The following is a 9098-nucleotide window of genomic DNA, read 5'->3' on the forward strand; positions in this document are numbered from 1 at the left end:
GTTGGGTGTTTTTTGCTTCCTTGTATTTCAAATCTTTGACTTGATTCTTGGGATCCTCTACTGTTGAATCTCAGTATATTATTCTTTATTTCAGTCAGTGTATGCTTAATTTCTGACTAGTCCTTTTCCATTTTTTTGGCATTCTCACTAAGATCCTTGAAGGTCTCACTAAGTTCCTTGGAGGTTTCTAGAAGATTCTTGAGTAACCTTATAACTGTGGTTTTGAACTCTATATCTAATAGTTTGCTTTCTTCCATTTCTTTTATTTGTGACACATTTCTTTGTCTCCACATTTTGGCTGCTTCCCTGTGTTTTTTTTCTATGTATTGGGTAGCTGCTAAGTCTCCTTGAGTTGATAGAGTGGTCTTGTGTAGTAGGTGTCCTATAGGGCCCAGTGGCTCAGCCTCCTCAATCACCTGAGATGGACACTCTTGGCGCACCCCTTTGTGGGCTGTGTGCACAGTTTTGTTGTAGTTGCGCCTTGATTGCTGTTGGTGTCACTGGGAAGAATTGACCTCCAGGCCAATTGGCTGTGAGGACCAGCTATGACTACAGTGGGAGCGCTGCTGTGCAGGAAACACCCTTATGGGGCAGGACTTGCTTCAGTGGGGCTTTGGTGCTCACTGAGTCTGCCCCTTGAGTGTGTCACTTATGGATGTGAAGAGTTGTAATCTGGCATGGTCTCACACTGACCACTGGGTACACTGGCTCTTGGTCTCTAGGAAGGTCCAAAGTCAGACAGTGCCTAGGGCCATCCAGCAGGAGCTACAGAGAGATCTGCAGATTCCTCCTCTTTGTATCAGGGTTGGAAGTCCTCAGATGAGGCCCAGCTGTGAAGCAAGGCAGGCTGGTGCTTGTGTGGGCCTTGGGCCTTTTATTTATAGCTTTGGAGCTCCCTGACCCAGCTGCAGCTTGTTTGACAGGTTTTAGGCTGAGAAAGGACAGGCCATTCATATGCAAAAGGCACTGTGCACAGCTTGGGTGGGGTTATAAATTGGGTGGGATAGGGTGTTAGGGAATCACCAGGGTGGAGAAAACAGAAATGGCTGCCAGTCATCCCTGCACTGGGGAGGTCCCAGCATGGGAAGAATGACCCCTGCAAGCACCTCTGTCTTGGAAGAAAGCCACCCCTGAGTTCCTGCCCCGATACCAGACAGTCCAGTTTCTCCCTGTATGTATCCGGTCCCCCAGAGTCACGCCTGGCACTACAACTCAGAGCAAGCAGAAGCTTGTAAATTCAGTTCACATGCTGGTCTTTTAAGAGGAGCAGCTGGGTCTCAAGCAGCCTGTGTGTCACTCAGCCCCAATCTGTACTGGTTTTTACAGTCTATAGTTCTTACCACCCGTAGGGACTTCTTTCCCCAGCTCTGGGACCCTGGGCTGGGGGTCTGGTATGGGGCTGGGACCCCTTGCTCCTCCAGGCAGCCTCCAAAGAGGCAATCTCCCTCCTGATTAAAAAAGTGGCACACCTGGGTGCTAGACCAGCCTGTTCCGCACCATCTACCAGTCACAATGCACTTTCTTCTTTACCTCTCTAGTTGCAGTACCTCCACTCAGCCAGCTTTCCCTTGGTTCTGGATGATAGTTGTTCTTCTTTTAGTTGTAATTTTGATGTGGTTGTGGGAGGCAGCAAGTATAGACATTTACCTATGCTGCCATCTTGGTTCTCCATGGCAGATACTTTTAATGATAGTTTTGATGATTACATTGTACTTGCAAAATAAAGCAAAGAATATCTGATCTCCAGAAATTTGAATTTACATTTGCTTCAGTAACCATTTGACGTAACTACCCTTGCTGGTAATAGACTCTTGTTACGAGTCTCCCCATAGCTTGAGTCTGTTCCTACCATAACATAATTACTGCATCTGATTGTTTATAATGTAGTCATAGAATTTTTAATATGTTGAATATTACTAGTGTTGATAGAATAAAACCAAAGCTCTTTTTTGGATTAAACTATTTTTCTCGTGAACCAACCCAATTCTGTGAATTTAAATATGTTAAATAAAATATTTTTATTTATTCTGGTTAAAATTATAATTTGACCCTCAGTTGAGTCAAAATGCAGAAGAGGCACATGGCATTATCTCAGGATAAAAGGTTATGTTTTATTTAGAAAAGCCCCAATTAATGCACATGTGACGGTGTCATAACTGATAGAAAATTACCCTATTAGAGTGATTTATGTTAATTATGGCAATTCAAATTTATTTTAAATAAGGATTTTAAGGGTTGGCATTCAGTGTCTTTTCAAATTTTAGAGACATTTCAAGTAAAAAAAATTAATGTAGTAAGTAAAAATTTTAAGTATCTTACATATGGCTTATTTTGTGCTTCAATATTCTCAGTATATACAAATTTGGGAGTAGCAAATGTTTGCAATTTGAATCTTTTTTGATTTTAGAAAAGTATGTCAAAAATAAGATAGCAATTACTTCAGTCAAAATGAGCTATGAGTCAAATGACCTTATGCAGGGGAATTTTCTGGCTCTTGTGCCTGATTTTGAAGGATGGGAATCTCAACTGGTGGAAGAAAAAAAAGCAGAGATTGGCATATTGCTTACCATAAATAGCACACAGTGCTATAACACACACACACACACACACACACACACACACACACACACACAATGTTAAATATAACATCATGTGTTATTTATTCAAAAACATATATAATAAACAAACCCATGTTCTATTGGTCTGATTGCCACAACTTTATAAATCATTAAAAGATCTATGAAATTTAGACATTTTGATGTTAAGGTTGATACAAAAACAATTTTTATTACCATGAGTGATTTAGAGAAGTAGAGACACCTTTTTCAATGTTTGGATATAGTTTTTGAAAAAAATATGAGAATCCTAAATCTGAGATTTGAAATTAAATTATTGTTAAAATAATAATTTTGGTTATATTGATGGGAATTAAAATATCAATTATATTAACTGAAATAAGCAAAGAATACAATGGTATACTTATTATCTTTCACTTATGAAAATATATACCATTAATCTTCATTGGACAAGGTCATTTTGCTTCTATAAAAGGTGAAAAAGATAAAAACAAGCAAGCAAGTAGGAAAACAAAATTATTTTAATTTCATTTTTCAAGATTCCATATACTCTTTTTTTCATCTTCCCACTAAACAACAAATTGCAGGTCCTAAAATAATACAATACTTTAGTAAGGTGTATCTTTGTTTCTTGTATTTTTCTACTTAATCCAGCCTCAATATGGCTTTCAAAATAATCTTCCTGAAATGTTGTTTGTTGTATATTAGTTTTATGGTTAAAATAATTCAATAAATATTAGTGTTGATCAAATAAAACAAAAGCTCTTTTTTGGATTAAACTACTTTTCTCATGAACCAATCAACTTCTGCTAACTTAAATATTTTCATCTTTGGCCCACTAATCCACCTCATCTGATACACTCCCTAATACTTGAACTTATTACCCACTCCATTAGACTGTCTTTCATATTTTGAGGTTCTACTTATTTTCAAGGTCTTGCTTTTCAAACAATTTTAGTAAACCTGCTCCAAATGATCTGTTTCTCTTGTGGTAACATAGAAGATATTTTTCTAGTATAGAATTTTACATTTTTAAAAGTCAACTATATCTCCTCCTTGTTTGAGCAAAAACTGTGGCTTCTTTTATTATTGTGTTTCTGTGAACTGGCATAATGACTGGTTTAAATAGGTATTTAACAAATCTTTAATTAACTAATCTTTAATGATCACATAGTTAAATTCATAAAATCTCATTCAAATAATTTCTCTAAAAATTCATAAAACTTGAAAAAGTAGTTTGCTTAATTATTCAAATTATGATAATAAATGACTGTGTGTGTTGTTTTTTTTTGTGTGTGTGTGTGTTTGCTAAGCCTTCTTATGAGTCCTCAGGAAAACAGCAAAAATAAAAACACTTATATCCTTTTGTTATACAGCTTTTTATATTTATTACTACTTTATATTTGGAAACATATATACATATATTTATTTTGTTCATTTATAAAACTAGAAACACAGGAACATGGTAAGACAATTTAAATAAGTACAAAAGCAATATGAAGTGAACTGGTACTTTTTACTTCTTCAAACTTTAGTAAAGACTACCTGACAGTGACAAAGGGAGAAAATATATATTGCCATTTTTATTTATATTTGTAGTTATTCATATGAAAACATATGATAAATAATATGCCTATTTCTTTATTACTTTAAAACTGATATACATTTTTATAAAATGTAAATTAATTTAATTAAATTTAATTAAACTTTTGCCTTATATATTATTTTAATTAAATTGTATTGCCTTTGTTCCTTCATCAAAGATCAGTTGACTCTATTTTTAGGCTCTTTATCTGGTCACATTGATTTTGTTTGTCTATTCTTTTGCCAATTCCACACTGTTGGCATTATTGCAACCTTATAGTACATCTTGAAACTGGGTAACATTAATCCTCCAATTTTGTTCTTCTGCTTCAATAGTGCGCTGCTTAGTTTGGATATTTTGCTTCTCATATAAACTTTAGAATCAATTGGTCATTAGCCACAAAAATAAATTGCTGGAATCTGGATTTGGATTGTGTTGAATCTATACGTCTAGTTGGAAAGGACTGGTAACTTGACAAAATTGAGTTATCCTATCCATGACCATGGAATACCTCTCTACTTATTCAGTTATTCTTGGCTTTCTTTCATCAGAGCTTTGTAGTTTTCCTCACATATATCTTGTACATATTTTGTGAGATTTATACCTAAGTATTACATTTTTTCTGAGTGCTAATATAAATGATGTTACGTTTTAAGATTTAATTCTAATTGTTTGTTGTTTATCATATATAAACAATAATAAAATAGCTAACATGTATTATTTTAATGATCCAGTTTTGAACTCTTTATGTGTGCCATCTCAATTTATGCTCCCTGAAGCTCAAGGAGCTATATGCTCCATCACTTTTCTATTTTGCAGATGAAGAAATTATAAAGTGCAAAAGCCAGAATTACTTGCCCTAATTCGCTCTGTTAGTAAGTTACAGAGACAGGTTTTGAACCAAAGAGACTTGGCTCCTAACCGTTATGTTCTAACATAGTTAGATGCCTCTATAGGCCTCATAAGTGCAGATATAAGACTATTCAACTACATAGTGTGTTAGAATTGCTCTGCTGGTGAGGGAAGAATATGAAAGTGGAGACAATCAAACGCAGGAATCACAGATGATAGGAAATATTCTAGGAAATGTTATCTGTGAAGCTTTGCATTTTAATCAATGTTAAGTTTTTACTTAAATGTATTTCAAAGGAGTTCAGGCCTTATAAAGTAACTTGTGCTGCATAAATTAGAATAAAGACAACAAAACTAATCATAACTCTTTCCGTTTTATCAGACTTCAGATCCCTTTAATATTTGAGTTGATTTCCTGTTATTTATATAGAAATGGTGTTTCTGCATAAATACATAAGTATATCAGTTTATTTCAAAACATAATAGAAATGGGAAAGTATTTTGCATCTTGTTAGATTGAAAATTTTGAAGTAGCTACTTCCTTGGAAGATAGAAATATTGAATTGGCATTGGAGATGTAGTCATGAGATCTGTGTGTAATTTACAGTGTCAGTTGGATTAAAAAAATAACCAGAATTATTTCTGCTTTGATGACTGTATAACTCCAGTTAACTTAATAAATCTTTGTTTCTGGACTGAATACGTTTTTAAAAGATAGAATTAGTTGTCGGAGTTGGCTAATTACCAGGTAAATATAAGTTTTATATACTATATTTATTCATAGATATCAACTTACTTAGTAAATTATCAGAAAAAAAATCATGCCTTTTCCAAAGTAGAAATAAATGATATTTTGATGTTCAGTGGTACATAATGCATGGAATTGTGAAATTAAGTTAGTGGTGTGCTAGGAAACCAATCAATGAGAATTTGTTATATACACACAACACAGGCACTACAATACACAGAGACGATATAGGTATGATACAGAACATTATAAGTGTAAAAGTAGACAACATATGGATGACATAGAAGTTTGTAAAAAGATGTTCAACATCACTAGCCATTCGGGAAATGTAAATAATGACCAGAGTAGATATCCCTACACATATATTAATGTATCTTAAATAAAAACAGTGACAATACCAAATGCTAGCAAGGATGTGGAGAAATGAAATTTGTTGCTGTTTGAATGTCAAATGGTAAAGCCACTAGGAAATTTTGTCAAGAAAGAAAAAAACCTGAATGTATGGTTACCATATCCCTTAATAATTGGAAACGTGGGCATTTATCTAGGGAAATAAAAAATGATGTCCAAACACAACTTGTACATAAATGTCCATAGCAACTTTATTCATGATAACCCAAAACTGAAAACAACTAAAATGTCCCTGAGTAGATTCATGGTTAAACAAACTGAGTCATATTCTCAGCAATAAAATAGAGCACAAACACTTGGATGAACCTCGAGGGTGTTGCACTGAGTGAAGGAATCCAATCTCAACGCTCACATATTATATGATTCCGTTCATATAGCATTATATAAGAGATAGACTACATCTATGGAAAACAGATCCATGGCTGTCAGGATTAGGGATGATAGTGGGGAACAAATGGGTGTGACTTCAAGTAAATAGAATGAAGAAGATCTTTGTGCTAATAAAACAGTTCCAAGTCTTAATTGTGAAGATGCTTACACAAATCCACACATGTGAAAGATGATATAGAACTTTATACACATTGTATCAATGTGCTATCTTGGGGTTTGATATTGCATATAATATGTAAGAAGTAAACATTGGGGAAAATTGGGTTAAAAGGTACTTGAAATATCTCTGTACATTCTTTTCAATTTCTTGTTACTCTGTAATTATTTTTTAAAATCTTAGTCTGACCCAGCCAGTGCGGTTCAGTGGTTGAGCATTGACCTATGAGCCGGGAGGTCACAGTTCAATTACTGGTCAGAGCACATGCCTGGGTTGCTGGCTTGATTCCCAGTAGGGGACATGCAGGAGGCAGCCTAACAATGATTCTCATCATTGATGTTTCTATCTCTCCCTCTCCCTTCCTCTCTGAAATAAATAAAAAAAATTGAAAAAATATTAGTTCGAAGTATGTGATACTTGTAATAATTATTAGAATAAAAAAAGTGAAAATGGTCAAAGAACTAAATATAATGGTTTTGAGGAATGGTAGACAAATCTAGTGATAGAAGGATAAAGCATGCTGGCTCTCTTAAAATATTTGATAGATTGTTATGAGCATAAACTGTTAATCTTGACCTTCAAATAAAATAAATAGGATGAAGAATAATAATAAGGCAGAATCCAAGTTTACATAAATTGACTAGAGGGCTTTGAACTCTCATCTAATTGTGAGAGTTGATTCTATGATGCTAAGTTCCCTCACACGTGTCCAAATGATAATTGAGGGAGTGACACAAGAACTATTCAAATATGGCCAGACATCTAACTCCAGAAGCAGGTAAGAGCACAAAAATGAAATATTTTATAATTAATAAAAAACAAAGTAGGGATATTCCTAAGTGAAGAATGAATAGCAATTCATACAGTTTGCCGTTAAGTGACTTTCTCTTTTCTGTTGTTCACATTACCTGGTGTCATCCAGTGGCAGTCACACTCCTGCTCCACTTAGCACTGTCAGAATTTACTCCCAGTAGAAAGTCTGAAATTATTTTGCACTAAAATATAAATGAAAAAGAGCTAAAGACTATCCATTCCATGTAGAGCATGTTAATTACCTTTTACTGTTGTTTCAACTGTTACTCTTTTCATACACTTGTTTAAGATATTTACTAGTAATAGGAAACTAAAGTGTCTAAACCCTTAGAAAACTAAATAATTTAATTTCTAGATAAACTAAGATGATTTCAATGCAATAATTTTTTAGATTATTTAAGTTATGTTTTTATATCCTGTAAATGCTTTATTTTTTCTCTCATGTTTCCCAATTTATTAAAAATATAAGATATATTACATCAATGAAGAAACAGATACCAGCTAGAGTCATAATCATTTACTTAGCTTTGGATGTCAAATTATATATATGTATTCTATTTCTAAAGGGGCCAATAATCTTGAAAACAAGTCTTTATCCTCATAAGACAAGCAAAAAAATTATTGATCAAACAAAGCTAAGCCTTTAAGCCAAATTGCAAGTGCAATAAGGGATAGCAATCCCTTAGGAGATAATTACTAGTATCCTTCCTATAAGAAGAAAATCAGGAGAGGATATTATTAGGGTTAAAGTTTGGAGTGGGCAGAGTTCATAAAATATGAATTCTGGATTTTGAGCCCAGGGAGGCAGATGTCTTGAGGTTAGATATATGATCAAGCAGTTCATCTTGATATGTAAGATGTTCAGATACTGCATAGTCTTATTTTCCAGGAACAAGTAATGAAAATGTAACTGTAGCAAACATCTATTTTATCTTTTTCTTGTTCTCAGTATTGTTTAATATAGGAACAGGAAAGGATGCCTAGTTCCAGAATTCTTTAACACAGAGACAGGAAAATATGTTAGTTTCAGTTCTCACAAGACTTTACTGAAGGAGGAAATAATTACATGAATACTTTATTTTCCCTTTTATATGTCAAATGCCAGACCACAGGACTCTATCATTGTGGTTACTATAGTTCAGAGGTAGAAAACTTAAGATAATTTTTTAAAAGTCCAAATTAATTTTGGATGGACTAAGAGAAAATCATGTAGAGGAGCGAACAGACAATGTGGTCTATTTCATTTGGTTATTTATGGTTTTTGCTTCCTCATTTTCCTTGAATAAGCAAAAATATGAGTCAATTATGATAGTTAGGTAAAATCTTGAGAGCTGAAACCAGTGTCTTTTAGCTGTCTAGGAAGAGAAATTAAAGGTCACTGGCACATTGTCACTTCTCTTTCATTATTTTTATTAGTAACAAACACTGAGTCTAGCCCACACCCAAGGGGAAAAAAGTTAGCCTCATCTCCTGAAAGACAGTGCATGAAAAAAAAAATTAGACATGTTTTAAAATTACCACAGAGGTTGTGTTTTAGGAGTGCTAACTGAGAATGTTGAAATCTAG

Source organism: Myotis brandtii, unplaced genomic scaffold, assembly GCF_000412655.1.
Source record: "Myotis brandtii unplaced genomic scaffold, ASM41265v1 scaffold3005, whole genome shotgun sequence".
Taxonomy (NCBI): domain Eukaryota; kingdom Metazoa; phylum Chordata; class Mammalia; order Chiroptera; family Vespertilionidae; genus Myotis; species Myotis brandtii.